Source organism: Miscanthus floridulus, chromosome 3 (genome assembly GCF_019320115.1).
Source record: "Miscanthus floridulus cultivar M001 chromosome 3, ASM1932011v1, whole genome shotgun sequence".
Taxonomy (NCBI): domain Eukaryota; kingdom Viridiplantae; phylum Streptophyta; class Magnoliopsida; order Poales; family Poaceae; genus Miscanthus; species Miscanthus floridulus.
In genome coordinates, this window is record NC_089582.1 from 118,986,256 (window position 1) to 119,009,591 (window position 23,336).

A 23,336-nucleotide genomic window follows, 5' to 3' on the forward strand; every position below is an offset into this window, starting at 1 on the left:
GGCCCATCTCTGTTATGGCTCGAATTTGCTTGGCGCTTGCTTCGATTCTGCGATGACTGACTAAGAAGCCGAGTAGTTGTCCTGAAGAAACTCCAAATACACACTTATTTGGGTTCAATTTTCACCTCCATCTTTTTAGGTTTTCGAAGGTTTGCTTTAAGTCTTCAATTAGTGTGTCTGGGTTCTTTGTCTTTACTACTACGTCATCCACATATGCCTCTATGTTTTCGCCGATCTGATCACTAAGGCACGTTTGGATAGCTCTTTGGTAAGTGGCACCAGCATTCTTGAGTCCAAATGACATGGTTTTGTAGCAGTAGGCACCGAATGGAGTGATGAAAGATGTCTTGCTCTGGTCTTGTTCTTTTAATGCGATCTGGTGATATCCTGAATAGCAATCAAGGAAGGATAATAGGGTAGATGCTGCTGTTGAATCAACTATCGCGGTCAAGATGGTCTTGTTCTTTCAACTACTTTGATTCTTGGCAAGAGCTCAAGCAAGCCTTCATCGACAACTTCATTGCTACTTGCGAGCAACCCGGCAACAAATATGATCTGCAACGAATTCGAGATCGAAAAGATGAGCCACTGCACGAGTACATCCGACGTTTCTCGGAGATGCGCATCAAGGTCCCATCAATCTCCAACAATGAGGCAATCGAGGCTTTCATCACTGGCCTCCGCTTCCACGATGCCCTAAGGGACAAGCTCCTGCGCAAGAGGCCTGAATCGGTCACAGCGCCAGTGGCCACCGCTAAGAAATATGCGGATGCCGACGACGCTAAAAAGATAATTATCGAAGAAGCAACAAGGGTTCCATGCTTCGACCACCCCCACACCACAATGACTACCGCGGCAACCGTGGTCAAAACGATAATTTTGACCACCGTAACCAGCGCAATGACTCCCGCGACCACCGTGACCAACGTAATCAGCGGCGTAACCGCTGTGACGATTACAGGGGCAAGCGTGCTCAGGAAGACGACGGCGAGGTCAGCACCATTAAAAAAGGTGGCGTACGTCGTAACTACGAAGATGACTATGCCAAAGCATTGAAAGGGCCCTACCAGCTCCATCCTAAGTCAAACCATATCATGGAGAATTGCCACGTTCTCAAGTCTATCTACACGCGTCAATAGGCTCCGGATACATCCGATAAGCCTAATGACGCAGGGGAACAACGCAACGAGGATAACGACGATGAAGACGCAAATCCCCAGCACAAGTACATCAAGCCAACCGATCGCGTGCACACCATCATCGAAGGCAAAGTGTCCACTGAGACCAAACAAGAACGCAAGCTGCTCGCCCGCGCTTGCTTGAACGTGGCCAACACCGATAACCTCCTCACCGATCCACGGCTCCCTCTATGGTCTCGCCGTGAGATCTCCTTTAGCAGAAAGGACCAATGGGCCGCAATACCTGAGCCAGGATGTTTTCCCCTGGTCCTCGATCCTTGCATCAACAAGGTTTAGTTCGATAGAGTGCTGATCGACAGCGGCAGCTCCATCGATATACTGTTCAAGAACAGTCTGCCCACCCTGAAGATAACCCAGGCGGATCTCAAGCCGTACGAGGCATAGTTCTGGGGTGTTCTCCCCGGATAGAGCTATACACCTCTTGGGCAGATCATGCTACCTGTGCAATTTGGGACCCTGGACCACTTCCGCACCGACTACGTCAACTTCATGGTCGCTGACTTCGACGGCACCTACCATGCTATTCTTGGTCGATCGTCGCTCACCAAGTTCATGGCCATACCTCATTACAGGTATCCGGTGCTCAAGATGCCCACCGAGAAAGGAGTTCGAACCCTCAGGGGCAACGTATACGCAGCTTATACTTGTGAGGACGACAGCTTCAAAATAGCAGAGGCTCACGACCTCTCTATTCGCATGGCCGAGACCATGCTCAACACTAAGAAGACCTCGGCCGACCACCTGAAGATCCCAGAGCTCGAGGCTCCACACAAGAACATCAAGTCCAAGGAGCATAAGGTGATCCAGCTGGTCGACGGCGATCCCAGCAAAACGACCCTTATCGGGGCCAACCTGGATCCCAAATAGGAAGACGCGCTTGTCAGGTTCTTGAGGAGCAACATGGATGTGTTTGCATGGAAACCTGCTGACATGCCCGGTGTACCTCGGAACTTTATTGAGCACTCCTTGAATGTCAACAGCAAGGCCAAACCTATCAAGCAGAAGCTACGACGGTTTGCTCACGACAAAAAGGAGGTGATTAGGGTAGAAGTTATATGGCTTTTGGTAGCTGGATTTATCAAAGAAGTGTATCATCCGGAGTGGGTAGCCAACCCAGTTCTTGTACATAAAAAGAATAATGAATGGAGAATGTACGTTGATTACACTGATCTCAACAAACACTACCCTAAGGACCCCTTCGGTTTACCTCGCATAGACGAGGTCGTAGATTCAACCGCCGGTTGCGAGCTGCTTTCCTTTCTTGATTGCTACTCTAGTTATCACCAGATCGCTCTAAAAAAGGGTGACCAGATCAAGACATCTTTTATTACGCCTTTCGGTGCCTACTGCTACACGACCATGTCATTCGGGCTCAAGAACGTCGGGGCTACCTACCAACACGCTATATAGGCCTGCCTCAAAGAAGAGATAAAAGATGACCTCATCGATGCTTATGTTGATGATATAGTTGTCAAAACCAAGGAAGCACATACCCTTGTTGACAACCTGGAACGCACCTTTATAGCCCTTAACACATTCCAGTGGAAATTAAACCCAAAGAAGTGCATCTTTGATGTTCCTTCTGGCATACTACTTGGCAACATCATCAGTCACGATGGCATACGCCCTAACCTAGAGAAAGTCAAAGCTATCTTGGACATGAAGCCGCCCAAAAAGGTGAAGGATGTTCAGAAGCTTACCGGATGCATGACCGCCCTCAGCCGTTTTATATCAAGATTAGGCAAAAAAGGATTACCGTTCTTTAAACTGCTCAAAGTATCCAAAAAGTTTGAGTGGTCAGAGGAAGCAGACGCTGCCTTCACACAGCTGAAACAATACCTTACGTCACCTCCGGTCCTCACTGCTCCTAGAGAAGACAAAACACTCCTGCTTTACATTGTGGCTACTAATTGAGTGGTCTCCACGGCCATGGTGGTCGAGCGCGACAAGCCCAGCCACATCTACAAGGTACAGCGACCAATCTATTTCATCAGTGAGGTGCTCAATGAATCCAAGACCAGGTACCCACAAATCTAGAAATTGATCTATGCCATACTGATAACATCCCAAAAGTTGAAACATTACTTCGATGGATATCGTGTGGTGGTCATGACTGAGTACCCTCTACGAGATAGCATTAGCAACAAGGATGCGAACAGGCGCATCGTCAAGTGGGCAATGGAGCTATGTCCTTTTTTCTTGGAATTCGCAAGCCGTACTACAATCAAGTCTCAGGCACTTGTTGATTTCATCGTTGAGTGGACAAACTTAAGCACGCCTACTTCTCAGGGGCCCGACGAGTATTGGAAGATGTACTTTGATGGTTTTCTCAACATCGACGGTGTAGGGGCAGGAGTCCTTTTTGTGTCACCATCCAAGGAGCAGCTCTGGTACGTCCTTAGGATTTATTTCCCAGCATCTAATAATGCCACCGAGTACGAAGCATGCCTACATGGTTTGCGCATTATGGTCGAGCTTGGTGTTAAACATCTCTATGTCTATGGAGACTCGGCTCTGGTCATCAACCAACTCAATAAGGACTGGGACACGACCAGTGAAAAAATGGATGCATACTACAAATCGATCAGAAAGCTAGAAGGAAGGTTCTATGGCATCGAGTACACACACATGATCCGAGACAAAAATCAAGCAGCAGATGCGCTGTCAAAGTTAGGATCATCCCAAGCCAAAGTCCCACATGGTGTATTCGTCCAAGATCTGCTCACGCCTTCGATCGAAGAGGAAGATTCCACAGTCAACAAGCCTCAAGACAAGCAATTGGTGGCTACGGTTCTGGCGTCGAACACCACCAAGCCACCTCTGACCACTCATGAGCCCAACTAGAGAATACCTTTCATCAAGTACCTAACAGATGGCAGTGGTTATACTGATCGAATAGAAAATGAGCGCTTGATGCATCGCAGTAAGCAGTATCTGCTTGTTGATGGAAAGCTATGGCGCAAGAACGCAAAGGAGGAAATCTTGATGAAGTGTATAACCCAGGAAGATGGCGAGCATCTCCTAGATCAAATCCACTCTGGCTCCTATGGTAACCACGTAGCCTCGAGAATACTGGTCGGCAAGGCTTTCCGAGTAGGGTTCTATTGGCCGTCAGCGGTAGCCGATGCAGAGAAGCTAATCCGCCACTATGAGGGTTGTCAGTTCTTCGCCAAGCGAATACATGTACCAGCACATGAGATCCAGACAATACCAGCCTCTTGGCCCTTCGCATGCTGGGGACTGGATATGATCGGGCCCTTCAAACCGGCTCCTGGGAAATTCACATGTGTCTTTGTGTTGATTGACAATTTTTCTAAGTGGATAGAATACATGCCTCTGGTACAGGCATCCTCAGAAAAGGCTGTTATGTTCCTCAACCAGGTCATCCACCATTTCGGCATACCCAACAGTATCATTACTGATCTGGGTACTCAGTTCACCGGGAACGCTTTTTGGGACTTTTGCGATGAAAGGAGCATAGTAGTAAAATATGTCTCGGTGGCGCACCCCAGAGCTAATGGATAGGTCGAGCGGGCAAACGACATGATTTTGGACGCATTGAAGAAGAGGATGTACAGAGAAAACAACAAAGCTCCCAGAAGATGGCTCAAAGAGTTACCAGCCGTGGTCTGGGGCCTCAGAACTTAGCCCAGTCGTAACACCGGTGTGTCCCCATACTTTATGGTTTACAGCGCTGAGGCAGTCCTCCCCGCAGATATAGCTTTCAGATCAGCATGGGTCGAGAACTTCGACGAAGGCAGGGTCAACGAAGTGCAGGAGCTAGAAGTGAATAGTGCAGAAGAGAAGCGGCTCGATTCTTGTGTACGTACAGCCAAATACCTTGCTATCTTGCGCAGGTACTACAACAAGAATGTTAAAGAGCGATTCTTCATGGTCGGGGACCTGGTCCTGAAGTGGAAGACAAATCAGGCTAGTGTCCATAAACTCGCAGCTCCATGGGAAGGGCCCTTCATGATCAAGGAGGTCATACGACCAACGTCTTATAGGTTAGCTCACCTAGATGGTACGAACGTACCCAATTCATGGCACATTGATAAGCTTAGGCATTTCTATGCTTAACTACTAAGATATGTACTCCTCTTGTACTTTTGATTTCATTCAATAAAGCTATTATGATTTCTCCGACCACTCTAATGTGTCACTTCGAATTTTATGGTTATTCTAACTTAGCCACTCAAAGCCGACCACCATTCCTTCTAGGGTTTTCGAAGCAGGCCCTGTCTTCGGTTCCTCCCAACGCGTGCATATGATCTGCTCTCTATGCTATGGGTAATCGGCAGGTCCCCCCTGGTTTGACTTATCCGCATCTACATGTGCACAGGTCACGCACCTCACACTCCGACCACATGGCAAATTCGGGCCATACAAACCTTTCAGGATGACGTGTCGAGTAAAATGGTACAACTAAACAGAACGTTTACATGTTCTCACTTAGTTACACCAACATGAGTTTCAAGCTTAAATACGTTTTATACAAAACAAACAAGCTTATGATGATATACAGTTATGTTATTACAAGCTTGCCTGAAGAGGCCCAAGTTTATAATAACACAACTATGTCCTTCTTCCATAGCTCTAGCCTATTCTATTGGCTGGTCGGGGCACATGGCACCCACTGCTCGCTGCTCCCGACATCCTACTCGAGTCTCGGGGACTCTTGTACTGGTCGAGCTAAAGAGGATGGCCCCGCCAATGTTTGGCTAGTTGAGACCACAGGTTTCGACGGTTGGCTCGCAATTGATGGCCTTTCTAGCTAACTTGTTGATGGCGTACCCTGTATAGGTGCTGCCCCACCTCCACATAGGTTAATATCACCAATTATCTTTGAAGACAGGTCTAGTTGGGTCATCCGAAGCTCCTCGGCCTTATCTGGATCTACCTCCTTCGGGTACCCAGCCTCTAGGCACTTGAGATCGATCAGGGGGTAGTGGGCATGCACCATGCTTAGCACATGTGTGCCTATGTACTCACCCGCCTCCTTCACGAACTCTTGGAACCATCCCCACATCTTTTGGCATCTCTCAACCAGTCCGAGCTGCGGCGTCCTTGGCACTTCTTCTGTAAGCGCTGGGTCGATAAGGTCGAGGATGGGCAAAATGCCAGTTGCCACCTCCTGGCACCGGTTCTTCCATGTGTCCCGATCCTCGGTGATCTCTAGGCATCACGACTTCCAGCCGTCATGATCTTTCATCATGGCTTCTAGATGCTTCTTGGCATTGACTTTTAAAACTACAACATGCACAAGACATTAAAATGTTACGCCACGACAGGATAAGGTAGGCAACAGAGTGGGCAAGGTGGTCTGGAACACTTACTTTTCAGTTCCTCCTTCATCTTGGTTGTGCGGTTCTGGAGTTGCGACTGGTCGTGTGCCAGTTTCTTATTGTCTTCCTTCAGGTGACCACACTCCATGGCCACACGGCTATTCTCCTCTTGGAGACGGACTACTTTAGCTTCTAAGCCTGCACTATAGCCATTACTACCCACTATGCAATAACACATGTCATGCACTTGTTGTGATAAAATGACAACATACTTGTTTTTTCCTGCTCTTTGTTACTGAGCTGGACGACTAGGTTCTAGTTCTGTGCCTCTTGCTCTATCCTCTCCTGGTCAGTGGCTTCAAGTTGGTGGCACAAGCATTCCACCTCGGCCGCCAGTTCTCTATTGCTTGCTGTGATTCCCTTGATCTGGTCAAAGCACTTTTTCCGGTACCTTGCGGTCTTCATCAAGTCCTGCATGCAAAAAAGCTAAGTCAGATAATTCGACTAGATAGCAGGATCTAGTGGTCAAGCCAAACATACCTAGACTTCTGTCACTAGACATTTTGCCGCTCGTTCAACTTTCATGGTCTCTTTGACCTCTGGGATTTCCTCATGCATAACCCACTGGTCGTTCCACCAGCGTGACACATATACATGTTGTCGCTTGTCTTGGGGATGGCCCAGGACCTCTTCTACTTTGTCCTCTTCGGCCTCTTGTTCAAGTAGCAGCGCTTGTCTGGAGTTTGTAGTCTCTATGACCACTATGGCTTTCCCATGAGCCATAGCATCGGCAAGCGTGCTCTGCACCACCCCTAGCTGCTGCTCTTCAGCTTGGTCTAATCCCCTTGGCGCCAAAGTATCCCCCTCAGTAGGGTTAGTGCTTGGAGCATTTGTACTTGGCTCGGCTCTCTTCTCGACCAGCTGCTCGGGGACTGTCGTCTGGCCGCTCATCTACTGAGGCACCGATGGATTTTCTTCTATTGGTTTCTCCATAGCCGGTTGCTGGGCAGTTCTCTCCGCCATTGCTGGCAAAGCCATGCCGCACCCAGCTAGCTGATCGGGATTTTCGGTGGATGCCGACCTAATATATCAGAGATAAGTTCAAAAGGCAACAGTATCCAATACAAATTGTAAGCTTACATCAAGGTTACAAATACTTACAGCTTAGAAGCACAGAATGACATGGCGAAGGAGCGTCTCTTCGTCTGTGCTTGCTCCACGTGCTCGGCGGGTGCCACCGGGTCTTTTTCCACAACCAGTACCGGCACTGGGGCTTGGTGCTTAACCCCTTTGCTACTTGTCCTCTGCGTTGCAGTGGTCGATGATGCGATCCCTACTGGCACGGAGGAGCCACCCTGTTCCATCGACTCTAGTTGTCTTCTCCTCTTTTGAGGGATGAGTCAGAAGATGTCTGCATCCTCTGTTTCATCATCTGACAGTGGGAAGATGGCCTGATGACGTTTGCTGGCTGCCGGCCGCTTGCTAGTAGCCTTGGTTGTTGCCTCCTCCCCAACCCCGAGTACGGCCCAGTTGACGTCTTCGGCCCTGGCACTGGTCTGGGCGGTTGGGCCAGCAACTTGTGGCCAATCCACACTAGGGGGGTGGAGACACGAACACTGCTGCCCTGTCACAACCATTACTCTAGGAAACATAAAGGCGACAACATAGTCAATTTTTGTTGCAACATAACTCTACAGGTACAAGGCAGCATAATTTACCTTTGGGGGAGGTTGGGCTAGCTTGAAGGCATGCTCGATGTCGCTTAACCTGACATAATTCGGATCAGCTAAGTTGAATAGCTCTATAATCCTGGCTTTGATTTCTATCTTGTCAAGCGCCTCTTTACTGGTCCTCATTGGATCTGCGCTACCCTGGTATTCGTAGCCAGGATGTACCCTCCTCTGGTAGGGCTGAATCCTTTGGCTGATGAAGTTCCTGACCATGCTTGGACCATCTAGTTTCTCCCATGGGATCATCCCAAGCAGTTCTGCGATCTGTTCCAAGTGCTTGGGCTTCTCTGACAAGCTGTTCTTCTTCTCCGGAATGAACCCCATGTCGCACAGGGTGATCGTGTTCAGCTCTTCGTGGATGTAGAACCACTTCTTGTACCAGTCGTCTAGCGATGTGTTCTAAGGGCAGTGCAAGTACTAGGCCTTCATCCTGTCACGTAGATTGAGGTATACGCCTCCGACTATCTTCGAGCCGCCGCTTATTTTCTTCCATAGACAGAATAGATGGCGAAAGAGGTCAAAATGGGGCTAGAAGCCACCATATGCTTCACAAAGATGGATGAAGGTGGAGACAAGAAGAATCGAGTTGGGATGCAAATTGCAAATCCCAATCTCGTAATACAAACAGAGCCCCTAAAGGAAAGGGTGCACTGAAACCCCAAAACCCCACTTGAAGAAATCCTCGAAAACCACAATCTCACCTGGTTGTGGATCGGGGTAGCTTTCTCCTTCCGGTGTGCGCCATCCTATGAGTGCCTTGTTGTGGAGCACTCCCATGGTGACGAGGTCTTCGATGGTCTCCTCATTGCTCCTTGACTTCCACCACTCCTTTGCCATGACTCCAGTTTTCTTCTGGGCGTCTCTTTTTGCCATTAATCTATCCTTGCTAAAGGGGTGGATATGGTGGAGGGGTGATTGGTGATGATTTTGGAGGTATAGGGTTTGGTAAGAGGAAGAAGAAGGCTATGGCGGCGAATGGTAATGGGGATCGGTAAAAAGTAACTTACCAGTTCTATATTATAAATAACCAACAGTTCCACCATTTCATCCGCCCGAGATTCTTTGGAGACGTGCGCACGCGCCACAGATGGTTGTTTTCATAACCTCGAGATCTATGCCAATAAATGCGCCCCTTCGTTACCAGTGTACGCGCCTCTTCGTCGCCAATGTGAGAGGGCCCACACCGACGCACCTCCTTACAGGTGCCAAGCGACTGTTTGCTAGAAAGGGTAAGAAGACAGTATGACGTGCTATACTGTCTGCTTTTTTGACCAAACGTGTCAGATTGGACCTGACAGAGTAAGAAGGCAAATAAATACACCAAATAATAGTACAAGCGGCATTCGTTTCTTCGTTGCATATCTCGTACTCAGGGATGGTCTAGACTATTGTTGTGTTCGGAGATTGCCAAAACCACTACCATGATCTAGGACTGCTCCGACCACTATCATGCTTAGGGATTCCCAGACCACTACCGTGCTCTGGGACTGCTCCGACCACTATCGTGCTCGGGGACTGCTCCCACCACTACCATGCTCGGGGACTGCCTAGACCACTACCGTGCTCTGGGACTGCTCCGACCACTACCGTGTTCGGGGCCTGTTCTGAATAGTGCTCGGTGACTACTCTCCTTGGCTACATGTGACGTGTACTCACATACAGTCGAGAGGCATTTATTTGGACCTTGCTACAAGGCTTATACTTCTCCTTCCAGCAAGCTCGAGAACTACATCGGTACGATGCACCTGCCGGTGCATCTAGTATTGATTGTATGACAATTGGATTCTTATCTTTAGTCGAAATTCTTTTAAGACCCTGGCACCACGTGCCTGCATCACCTACTACCAGGCTCGGGAACTAAGTGGGCACACTTCACCTTGCGGTGAATGTGTTTATTTAATCGACCCCTACGCTTTGACTGATTGTCAGGATTACTATCGTGCTCGGGAGCTGTCCCGACCACTACTTAGATAATGCTCTCCTTGGCTACATGTGGTTGGTGCTCACATACAGTTGAGAGACATTTATTTAGACCTTGCTACAAGGCTCATACTTCGCCTTTCAGCAAGCTCGGGGACTATATCGGTACGATGCACCTACCGATGCATCTTGTATCGCCTGTACGACGGTTGGGTTCTCAATTTAACTGGGAATTCTTTTTAGACCCTGGCACCACATGCCTACGTCACCTACTACCAGGCTTGGGGACTAAGTGGGCACACTTCACCTTATGGTGAATGTGTTTGTTTTTCGACTACTACGCCTCTGATGATCAAGGACGCTACGCTTCGAGACGCACTTACATTTCTTTTCAGTAATACAAGTGGGCACACTTCCCAGGACGGAAATCTTTTTCTTTTTTCTTAAGAGCACCATATATTCTTTGGACAACCTACTTCTTCGGTTGAATACGGTGGTCAGAGATGTCAAGAACTCAAGCCTCAATGTTCGGAGAAGGTTAAAATGGCGTGTCGCGGCATAATACATGGTGCTCGGGGACTAGCTGTGGGGGTATTAACCCCTATACCCTTACGGCTAGGCTTGGGCTGGCCCGTATCAGAGGGTCCGGTCCACCACAAGATGATGCACGGCTCGGCCAACCTATTCGGAGTCCTGCGCAAGGAATCAAGACAGATTTGGTGATCAAGCAAGATCCTGGTCGGTTAGAATATGAATCCTTATCCGGCCACCTATGGCAATTGTAACTGGCTAGGATTAGTTTCTAGATCTGTAACCCTGCCCCCTAGACTATATAAGGTGGGTAGGGGACCCCTCTCAAAAACATCTCTCATTGACATACAGCGATACAATCAGACGCAGGACGTAGGTATTACGCCTTCTTGGTGGCCGAAGCTGGATAAAACCTCATGTCGGTCTTGCGTCACCATCTTGTTTGTGGCTTGCGCACCTGTCTACCGATAATCTACTACCTTGGGCATACCACTAGGTAGACTGCCGACCATATTTCGTCGACAGTCACTACTACAGTGTTGTCTGGTCTACGTTTTCTTTCCTGATGTCTGTTGTTTCGATGATTTTGCTTGTTTGGGTTGTCTCAGTTGTTTCTATCTGGGAACCTTTCTCGTGTCTTTTCCTCTGTAGTAATCATCTTTTCTATTGTTCGTCTGAATTCTTCATTGTTTCTTAGGTTTTCTTTGCAGAAGTCTTGAAATTGCCACCTAGCCATGATTCCATGAGAGAAAGCTTCGATTACTTCTCGTTGGGTGATGTCATGTACTTGAGCTCATAGTTTGCCAAATCGTCGATAGTAATTTATGAGACTTTCACCTCCTTTCTGCTTAAGTCCTTTTAACTCTGTGTGGGTGATTAGGTGCGTAATGATACCCGTGAAATTTTCACAGAAAGCTCTTTGCAAGTCTTCCCAATTTCTGATTGATCCTGGATTCAATTTGTCAAACCATTGAAGGGGCATGATTTCTAGGGCCATGGGAAAGAACAAGGTCGTAATGTCATCGTCTCCTCCGGCCAATTCAATCGATTATGAGTAAATCCTAAGCCACTGCCTTGGTTCAGTCTTGCCATCATACTTGAAGTCTGTTTGCAAAACAGGGGAATCTATCGTGCGTTCTAGCTTCTATGTATTCTGATTCAGCGCCCCCTTCTTGCCAACTATTGTCTTTGTGAGAGTAGTTTTGCGTGACTGTCCGTGTAGGTGCTTCGCTTCTGATCTTCCTTGGTTGTTCGATTCGATAATTTTGACTGTGGTCCCTTCTACTTTCTCTGTTGTGACTCCCACTTGGTTTAATTCTCTCGAAAGCGGACTTCTTTTGATTTTGATCTTCCTTCCAATGAGATGTTGACCTGGCGGGTAGTTTTGAACAAGTTCTTCCATCGGGCGTCCTTAGGGCTGTTGACCGGAGATAGTCCTGGAGTTGTTCCTGTTTTTCACTGGGATGTGAGATTGCTCTGAGTTCTTCTAGTGCTTCTCGGATCCTGTCGCAGGGTGTAGTTGCTGCGTGTCTTTCTTCGACTTCTTGTTCTGATTTTCTTTTATTGTACTCAGCTAGATCTGACTCATATCTGATCCATGCTTCCTTGCGCTGCCTAGCACGGTGTTGGCGTCCTTGTTTCAATCTGTTTTTTCTTTCTCTGGCTTGCTTTTGATTTTCGGTCTCACCATCATGCCCTTGGATAAAGGGTGATATGTTGGACTCAGATTCATCTGATGACCTGATGTCAGGTGCTTCTAGGGGGGGGGGCAATGGTGGTCGATGACGGCGAATCATGAATACTTCTCGTGTGTGAGTTGTTCTGTCATCGGCGTTGGTTTTCGTGCTGTTAGAGTTGTTGATAACTTCAGTAGAGGCTTCAAGGTCGCAGATCGAGTCTCCTTGGTAGGGTAGAGCTATTGTCGTTGTTGTGTAAACTAGCCAGGTACTGCTATCTTAAGGAATAGAATGTAGCCAGTGGATGATGCAGTCCTGAGATGTTACGGTTAGTACGAGACCTTCCTGAGCTCCTATCAGTGGTATTCCAAGCACTAGATTAAGAGATCTTTTGAGCTGTGCCTGATAAGACGTTGTCATGTTGTGGAGACCAAACAGAAAAGGACCCGTCTTCTTTAAAGTACTCTGAGTGTACTTGTCGCACCCAATTTTGCAAAGCAAAACCAAGCACTCATATATGTGCGCCCAGGATGTCCAAACACACACATATATCACAAATTGCAGTAGTATCAAAGTAAAGTACTTATTACATCGCATATCTCATCATAAAGTTAAATACAAAGTTTGCTCGAAGGCAATATTATTACAAACACAGCAGAAAAACTAGCCCAACTGCCACAGGGACTCCAACTGGTGAACGTCTTCCTAGTAATCCTGGACATCCTCTGGAAACTCTTCATATCCATTATCTGTTACCCATCCGGGATTTTCATTTGATGTAAAGCAAGTGTAAGCTCACCATGCTTAGCAAGTATAACAAAGGGATCTATGAGGCTCAAATAGGCTTGACACTGTTTGACTGCGGTTCGCAATTTTAGTTGATCAATTTTTTAGCAACCTGAATTACTACTTTAATGAACAGCCCCAAATCCCAAGTGGTATTAAAGTATCATCCAGCTTTGTCTCAATTCCCAACCATCCATCATCCACAGTAACCACTAATCTCGAAGGATCCAGACCGCTCGTATCCGTGAGCACGGCTGTTATAACAGGTTAATTATTTCTACAGAAATTGTACATCTTTACCCACCGAGCCGTGATTCCCAATGCCGGGGTTCGCGAGACCCACTACACCTCTTCCCAGGAAGTGTGGTAGAGTTTCACTATGAAACCCTTTGCTAGTTGCACTAACAAATCGTAGCTACAAAGGAATGGCACACATGGGCATCGCAGCACGGTGCACACCCTAATAGAAAAAGGAAAGATACCCTCTTACCCCTTACTGGAGCTACAGACGAGCTAGTACAAACTAGATAATAGGTTAAAGTCAGAGCCATTTGACACTCGGGGTTGTACGGTCCCTCCTGGGTTGCCACTTCAGGATAAAGTCCTTATGGAGAGGCACTAGAGTACTCAACCCCGTACTCTAGCCCCCTATCTGTTGCTAAAAGTTCCATTTTATCACATTGCATATAGTCTTTAAATATGTTTAACAATTACTTCATGTTAAGCGCTACAGCATCTATCCAAAATGCCTACCCAATAAACCCAGGTATCAAGGATATGTGGTACAATGAATCATCTAGGTAAAGTCCTTAAAGGCAATTCAAATTAAACTCATGCATGAATGTAAGTGGTAGTAGTTCATAGGTAACAAGGGGCCTTTGGGTACACTTGCCTTCCTCAAAGTCGTCCTGGGAGTACTGTTGATCCTGCTGGGGGTCCTCAGTCACCTCGAATGGCTCACCCTCTAATCGTGATCCAATCATCAATCAAGCATCATTCCAATCATTACATGCATACAAGATGGAACTCTATTAGAACAGTACACCAAACAGTGAAAACATATGTTGAAAAGCTTACAGATCTGTTCTACGCATTTCTACGAACACATGAGCGAAAGAATCACTCAAATCGAACTTAAAACGTGAAAGTTATGCATGAAATAAGATGTAATGGCAATTCTGTAAATAAACTAACCTATTTTTGAATTAAAATAATTAAAAATCTGAATTTAAATGAAATCTGGACCGGGCTTACTATTTCTGGAAACTTCAGGGACTTCAATGAATAAAAACAGGACTAAATAAAAATTAGTTTGAACTGGACTGGACCGCGAGTTGATTTCTGGAAAAAGCGGGGGCTTTTCTGCAAAACGCGCTCGGTTGACTGGGGTTTGACCCGACGGCTGACCGGGCTGCTGACTCATCGACACGCGGCGACTGTTCATTGGGCGCGGTGCACCACGCGGGCGTGGGCGCGCTGACATGGGCGCTGACGCGGCCACGGTGGACTGAGTCCACGGTCCACTGTGGACCGAACTGGTACCAGTTGATCTGGACCGTTCCTTGATGATCGGACAGCACAGGGTGAGATCCGGGCGATGGCTCACCGGGGAAGAAAGAAAGGCCGGCGGCGCCATGGTCGGTGCACCGGGACCTCGGGCTACGGCTCCCTAGGGCGCCAAAACAAAAGCTGAGAGCACAGGAAGGTGGAGGGGCTCACCGTGAGTCGCCAGGAAGGGAACGCGGCGTTCGGGACGAGCTCCAGACACGGTGTCGACGACGGCGGGGCTCTGGAGAGAGAAAGAGAGCACGGGTGAGGGCGTAGCCGGGCCAAACAGCGCCAAAATGCGAAATGGAATGTACCTACGGGCGCGGGAAGATCTGGTGAAGCTTCGGGTGGCCCTGGCGTCGGCGTTCGCGCTCGGAAGGGGGAGGCTCTCACCGGCGGCGGTGGCTCTCGGTAGCGGGCAAAGGTGGGGAGAGAAGGCGGGGTCGGCTCAGGGTTTTATAGGCCGGGTGTGCGCGGAAATAAGGAAGGGAAGCAGGGAGGGGCTCGGCACCTTCCTAACGGCGCCGGTGATTTCCATCGGGGACGCGCCATCGGTGGCCGAAGAAAGGAAAATGCCGGGGAGGAAAAGGAAGCTCGGGGAAGAAGAAAGGAAAGAAGAAAGGATGCTGACCGGTGGGGCCAGAGCGTAGCGAGAGAGAAAGGGAGGGGGCGAGCGTCGCGGGTGAAGCCAAGCAGGCCACAGTGGCGTGCCTTCGCGCGAAGCGGGCCGCAGCGAAGCAGCAGCTGGGCCGCCGAGTTGGTGCGCGCGCGCGGGTGGCCAACTGGGCCGCGTGCGTTGCGGGCCGGCGTGGGAAAGAAGCAGCGGGCCCAAGCGAGCAGGCCGCGCGGGCAGGCCGCCGGGACAGGCCAGCGGGAGGAGGAGGGGAAAAGGGCCGGGCTAGCTGGGCCAGAAGGTGTCTTTCTCTTTTTTTTTCAAATCAAATGTTTGTCAAATTCTATTTTCTCCATTTTCATTTTTAAGCCAAATTCAAATAAGTTTTGAATACAAATTTCAAATCTTCTAGCCCTACACTCAATCAAAACCCATATGACTCGGCATGAATGAAACAAACAAGTTTCTAAACTTATAGTTTATTTTATTTATTCAATATTTATTATTTGGCCTAAGTTAAAAATACCTAGAAAATGTAATAAATGCTAAGAATTAATTGCTAATTTGTGGTAAAAATTTTGGGTGTTACAAACCTACCCCCTTAGAATGAATCTCGTCCTCGAGATTCGGATGGTTCAAAGAGATTGGGATAGACAGTTCTCATATCTTCCTCTCTTTCCCACGTTGCCTCATCCACTGAGTGTCTGTTCCACTGAACCTTGCACATTCTTATTATTTTGCTTCTTGTGATTCTCTCCGCTGTTTCCAGGATTCTCACTGGATACTCTTTGTATGATAGATCTCCTCGGATATCCAGTTCTTCCAAGGGTAGTTATTCCTCAGGTACTCTCAAACATTTCTTAAGTTGCGACACATGGAAGACATCATGAACACCTGAGAGCTGCTCTGGTAGTTCTAGCTGGTAAGCAACTTCTCCTCTTCTGTTAATGATCTTGAATGGTCCCACATACCTAGGTGATAACTTTCCCTTGGTATGAAATCTCTTTACTCCTTTCATGGGTGAAACTTTAAGATAGACAAAATCACCAATTTCAAATGCTAAATCTCTTCTCCTTGTGTCCGCATAGCTTTTCTGTCGGGACTATGCAACCTTTAGGTTTTGCCTTATTGTTTGCACTTGTTTTTCTGCTAGTTGCAAAACATCTGGTCCAAAGACTTGGCTTTCCCCCGTTTGATTCCAAAACAATGGTGTTCTGCACTTCCTGCCATACAATGCTTCAAACGGTGCCATTTTAAGACTCTTTTGGTAGCTATTATTGTAGGAGAATTCGGCATAAGGTAAACTCTTATCCCAACTTGTCCCATACTGCAGAGCACAAGCTCTTAGCATATCCTCTAAGATCTAATTTGTCCTTTCAGTCTGTCCATCTGTTTGAGGATGGTAAGCTAAGCTGAAGTTCAACTTCGTATCCATTGACTCATGCAATTTCTGCCAAAAATGTGATGTGAACTGTGTACCCCTATCTGAAACAATCTTCTTTGGTACACCATGTAAACATACAATCCTTTCCATATACAACTCTGCTAACTTTGCACTCGAATAAGTTACCTTGATCGGAATGAAATGGGCCACTTTTGTCAATCGGTCAACAATCACCCAGATAGAGTCAAATCCTTTCTGTGTACGGGGTAATCCAACTATAAAGTCCATTCCAACTTCTTCCCATTTCCACTCGGGTATCTTCATAGGCTGTAGTAAACCTGCTGGCCTCTGATGTTCTGCTTTCACTCTTTGGCACGTGTCACATATAGCCACATGTTCTGCTACGTCTCTCTTTAGTCCATACCACCAGTACCTCTCTTTAAGATCAAGATACATTTTAGTACTTCCTAGGTGTATGGAATAGGCTGAGTCATAAGCTTCCCTCAAGATGGACTCCCTAATAGATTTTACTTCTGGCACACAAATCCTTTTACCGAACCATACTGTCCCTTGATCATCCATATGGAATCCTAGGGCTTTACCAATCACTATATGCTCTGCAATATCCTTGATCCTCTCATCACCCATCTGTCCTTTACGAATCTCTTATTCCAGAGTGGATTCTACCTCTAACTCCATGGTGTTGGCCACAATACCCAAATTCAAGTATTTGAACTCCTCACACAACTCTTCAGGTAGTTGAGTTGTATAGGCCATGTTCACATAACTCCTTCTACTTAAGGCATCTGCTACAACGTTAGCCTTTCCCGGGTGATAGTGAATATCCAAGTCATAATCCTAGATTAACTCAAGCCATCTTCGTTGCCTCAGATTCAGATCTGACTGTGTGAATATATACTTTAGACTCTTATGGTCCGTATAAATCTCACACTTATGACCAATCAGGTAGTGCCTCCATATCTTAAGAGCATGCACCACAGCTGCCAATTCCAGATCATGAGTCGGATAATTTAGCTCATGTTTTCTCAGCTGTCTAGATGCGTAGGCAACAACTCTGCCTTCTTGCATAAGAACACCTCCTAGACCTTGCCGTGAGGCATCACAATAGATAGAGAAACTTTTGGTGAGATCAGGTAAGATGAGCACTAGAGCAGAAGTCAGTCTCTTCTTCAACTCCTCAAAACTGTCCTGGCATTGTTTAGTCCATACAAATTTGGCATTCTTCTCCAACAACGCAGTCATGGGCTTGGCTAACTTAGAGAATCCCTCGATGAATCTCCTATAATACCCAGCCATACCCAGGAAACTCCGAATCTCACTAACATCCTTAGGTGGCTTCCAACTCAACACATCTCTAACCTTCTTGGGATCTACTGCTACTCCTCCATTAGAGATTATGTGACCAAGGAAAGATACTTCTTTTAACCAGAACTCACATTTGCTGAACTTGGCATAAAGTTGATGTTCTCTAAGCTTTTGCAACACCAATCTCAAATGCCCTTCATGTTCTTCTTCATTCTTAGAATACACTAGTATGTCATCAATAAACATGACGACAAACTTATCAAGGTACTCCATGAATACTTTGTTCATCAAATACATGAAGTAGGCAGGTGCATTAGTCAGACCAAAAGACATAACTGTGAACTCATACAGTCCATAGCGGGTCACAAAGGCGGTCTTGGGGATGTCAGTACGCCTTATCCTCAACTGATGGTATCCAGATCAAAGATCAATCTTGGAAAACACACAAGCCCCTTTCAATTGGTCAAATAGGTCATCAATTCTAGGCAATGGGTACTTGTTCTTAATTGTGACTTCATTAAGTGACCTGTAGTCTATGCACATCCTTTGTGTACCATCCTTCTTTTCTACGAACAGTACTGGTGCACCCCATGGTGATGAACTAGGTTGAACAAAACCCTTATCTAGCAATTCCCTTAGTTGTTTCTTAAGTTCTGCTAATTCATTCACTCCCATTCTATAGGGTCTCTTAGCTATGGGTGCAGTTCCCAGTAAAAGTTCAATTATAAACTCGATGTCTCGGTCAGGTGGCATACCTGGCAATTCCTCGGGAAAGACATCCGGGTACTCATTTGCTATCCTTATATCTTCTAAGGTTATGCCCTCCAACTGATTAACCCGACAGATTTCTGTAGCAGACTGAGTTGCCACAAACACCACTTCTTCTCTAGTTGAAGTGATAAGATTCACCGAGCTATTACCACAATTAATAACTACTTTCTGCAACCTTAGCCAATCCATACCCAAGATGACATCGATACCGGTGGAATTTATGACTACAAGATTTGCTTGAAATTCTACCCCCCTTATGCTGAGACTAGCAGCTAAGTATATCCACTCTGCTTTCATTACCCCACCAGGTGAGCTTACTAACATGTGTTTCTTCATAACACTTACTGGAATACTATGCTTCTTTATGAATGTGTATGTTATGAAGGAATGCGAAGCACCAGAATCAAAAAGTATTGTAGCTGAGTTTGAGTTGACCGGAAACGTACCGATCACAACATCCGGTGCCTCCTGAGCTGTTTCAGTAGTAACATGGTTCACCTTTCCCCAAACGTAGTTCTACTGTGATTTAGTCTTCTTGGGGCATCTATTAGAGTAATGTCCCGGCTCTCCACAATTGAAGCACTTGTTGTCATTAACTGCATTTGGCGCTTTTGGTGCGCCATTCCTCTACGGAGCATTGGGGGCATTATTCCTCACTGGTACATTATTGGGATGCTGCTGGCGCTGAGCTGGTGCCTTGAACTGCTGTTGCTGCTGCTGTGCACGCTGCTGCTGCTGGTTGCGGTTGAGACCTGTCTGACCTTGATAGCGCTGCTGAGGTTGAGTTTGTTGAGGGTTGGTACGGAAGCGAGAGTTGCTCCCAGATTGTTGTCCTTGAAATTTTCTCTTCTTGTCCTCCATCTGGCGGCGCTTGTTCTCAATCACTAAAGCTTTGTCCACCAGCTGTTGGAAGTTAACAAAGGTATGGGACAACAGCTGGTACTGGAGACCATCATTCAAGCCCTCCATAAACAGCTCCTGCCTCTTTCCATCCTCGTCTACCTCAGTAGGTGCATACCATGACAATTGTATAAACTTGTCATGATATTCAGCAACAGTCATGCCCCCCTGCTTGAGAGCCAAGAACTCCTTCTTCAGCTTCATCAGTCCCGCAGGCACGTGATGAGTGCGAAAGGCACTGCGGAACTCAGCCCAAGTGATGGGATTAGCTTCGGTGCAGCCAAAGCGGAATGAGTCCCACCAATCCTGTGCAGCTCCCTGCAACTGTCCAGAAGCATATAAAACTTTCTCCCTATCATCATATTGGGCAATCTCCAGTTGCCTCTCTATGGCACGTAGCCAGTCATCAGCTTGGAGTGGATCGGCAGAGTGCTTGAATACAGGTGGGTGTCCTTTCAGAAACTCTCCCCTCTTATCCCTGACATGAGCGGGTGCATTTCCATTCCCTTGCCCCATGTTCTGCATGTTCTGGGCCATCTGCTGAAGCAATTGGGTCTGCATCATCATCAGCTGCTCCATGGAGACTGGGGGTGGTGGTGGCGGTTCCTCGCCTCCCTGGTTGTTCCTCCTGGTGTTCACCATCTGTAGAGGCATCATATAAGTCTCACACGTCCAAGCATATAACTCTTACAAGATACTGGTGTAACAAGAGTAGGTGTAGACAAAAGATATATGTAGGGTATGCAAGAAGATATTTGTTCTGAATTTTTCCAGCGAGTTGGATAGCAGCAGTGCTGTAAAATGAGAATATCTCAGTTTCTGTTTATCATACGATTGCGTAGCATACCTTTCTGGAAAGCTTATGAAATTTTCTACAACTTTCGTTTAGAATACTTTTTCAGATTCCAACGTTTACTTAGTCAAATTCAGACGATAAGAAGTACTGTTCCGGAATCCTGACAGCACAGAAACCTCGACTTACAACAGTTGTATCTCACAATTTATACTAGCTATTGAGGTGATTCCAGAGCCGGAAGAAAGATGTTGAAGTCTACTTATCTCTATAAAAATTTCATGACCTTTGAGTATCTAGATTGTGAGATATGAACTGATAAAGACAGACTGTTCCAAAAGATACAAAATGGACAGCATGATAAAATGAAACCCAACTATTTATTCATAATATTCCTAAACCTTAACCTTAACTAAATGACCGTGGACATGCCCACAAGTCATCACAATCATATCAAAGATCCAAATCAAACATTATTCATAATGATAAACATCCAACCATGCAACTAACACTTGTCCAACCATTAAAAGAAAGAAACTAAATACTCTCTCGCGTAGCTACACGTGCTTATTACATATTTTTAAGACTCTCCTATGGGTACGGGTCGATGGTGGTGCTAGTGCTGGGGTCTCCAGACTCTCCTCTAGTCCTCGGGGGTGACTGAGCGGGTACTTCTGAATCTTCCACATCTGGACCTCCCAGCTGTTGCTTCAGTGTAGCATTCTCATGAGCCAGCTGCATGTAGGCCCTCCCCATGACGTCGAGCTCGTCCAGGGCCTGATCCAAGTCAGTGTGGGTCTCAGCCAAGCACAACAGGGTAGGCCTCAGCCTCAGGTTCGCCTCTCCAAGTGGTGTAGCGATGTTGCACGTAGACTGTCCGCTTCGACGGCGGGGAAGATAGCGGTCATCCTCCCAGGCGATGTCGTCGAAGTGACGGTCGCGGTTGACCATCAACGCCTGTCGAGCTGCATCCCTGATGACGGCCGCACGTGTGAGCCGTGCAGTGGTGGCGTGGTGGATGTAGCGCACCCGAGTCCCCTCTCGGATGTACACTTCTGTCTCTAGAAGCCGGTGTAGTCGGGGTGGGTCCAATGCTCCGTCCTGTACTGAACAGTGCCTCCAGGGTGGTAGCGATGCACAAGTGCGAGAAGCCTAGGGTGGTAGTAGCCATCACCCTCCAAGTCGTAGTGGGTCTCCGCAGTCCATCCCTAAGCCAACGGTGCATTGTGATCATCATCATTGTCATCATCCCCATCGTCTCCACCGTCTCCATCGTCTCCATCGTCTCCACCATCTCCACCGTCTCCACCATTACCCTCATCACCTCCATCAGCATCAGAATCATCAGAACCATCTCCATCATCGGGGTCACCTGCTCCCTCCTGGCCACCTTGTTCCTGTACTTCCTCAGGATCTTCCTCCGACTCCTCTATCTCAATGGGTCCCTCAAACATGGGTCCCTCCTCTGTTTCTTCATCCATCGGATCCTCCAACAAGTCCTCCAGAGGTTCCCCCATGGGTACCTCCACAGGTGGTTCCTCCTCCTGGTTCCTCAGAGCTTCCACCAGATGTGCCGGGACACGCTTGCCCAAAGTGAACCTGGTCCTCCTGGTGGGCATCGGAATGGTCCTCTTGCGCGCGGTCAGCTTGGTACGAGCCATCTATAAGAATGAAAAAGTTGAGTATTAGAACAAAATAATTTTTGGCAATAGATAAAGAACAGAATATAAGCAAAAATTTTATAGCAAATTAAAGTAGTAAAATAAAGATAATGTGATCCTAGAAACGTCCATTTCTAACTAGGTTGTTCGTCCTACAGTCAGTTATAGCTCTGATACCAATTTGTCGCACCCAATTTTGCAAAGCAAAACCAAGCACTCATATATGTGCGCCCAGGATGTCCAAACACACACATATATCACAAATTGCAGTAGTATCAAAGTAAAGTACTTATTACATCGCATATCTCATCATAAAGTTAAATACAAAGTTTGCTCGAAGGCAATATTATTACAAACACAGCGGAAAAACTAGCCCAACTGCCACAGGGACTCCAACTGGTGAACGTCTTCCTAGTAGTCCTGGACATCCTCTGGAAACTCTTCATATCCATTATCTGTTACCCATCCGGGATTTTCATTTGATGTAAAGCAAGTGTAAGCTCACCATGCTTAGCAAGTATAACAAAGGGATCTATGAGGCTCAAATAGGCTTGACACTGTTTGACTGCGGTTCGCAATTTTAGTTGATCAATTTTTAGCAACCTGAATTACTACTTTAATGAACAGCCCCAAATCCCAAGTGGTATTAAAGTATCATCCAGCTTTGTCTCAATTCCCAACCATCCATCATCCACAGTAACCACTAATCTCGAAGGATCTAGACCGCTCATATCCATGAGCACGGCTATTATAACAGGTTAATTATTTCTGCAGAAATTGTACATCTTTACCCACCGAGCCGTGATTCCCAATGCCGGGGTTCGCGAGACCCACTACACCTCTTCCCAGGAAGTGTGGCAGAGTTTCACTATGAAACCCTTAGCTAGTTGCACTAACAAATCGTAGCTACAAAGGAATGGCACACGTGGGCATCGCAGCACGATGCACACCCTAACAGAAAAAGGAAAGATACCCTCTTACCCCTTACTAGAGCTACAGACGAGCTAGTACAAACTAGATAATAGGTTAAAGTCAGAGCCATTTGACACTCGGGGTTGTACGGTCCCTCCTGGGTTGCCGCTTCAGGATAAAGTCCTTATGGAGAGGCACTAGAGTACTCAACCCCGTACTCTAGCCCCCTATCTGTTGCTAAAAGTTCCATTTTATTACATTGCATATAGTCTTTAAATATGTTTAACAATTACTTCATGTT

The 23,336-nt window shown here is 46.9% G+C and overlaps 1 protein-coding gene across 1 annotated transcript in view; it reads right to left on the reverse strand.

The window, feature by feature from the left end:
• LOC136544282 (uncharacterized) overlaps positions 1-23,336 on the reverse strand; it is a 50,712-nt gene that overhangs the window by 21,060 nt on the left and 6,316 nt on the right. The window lies entirely within an intron of this gene.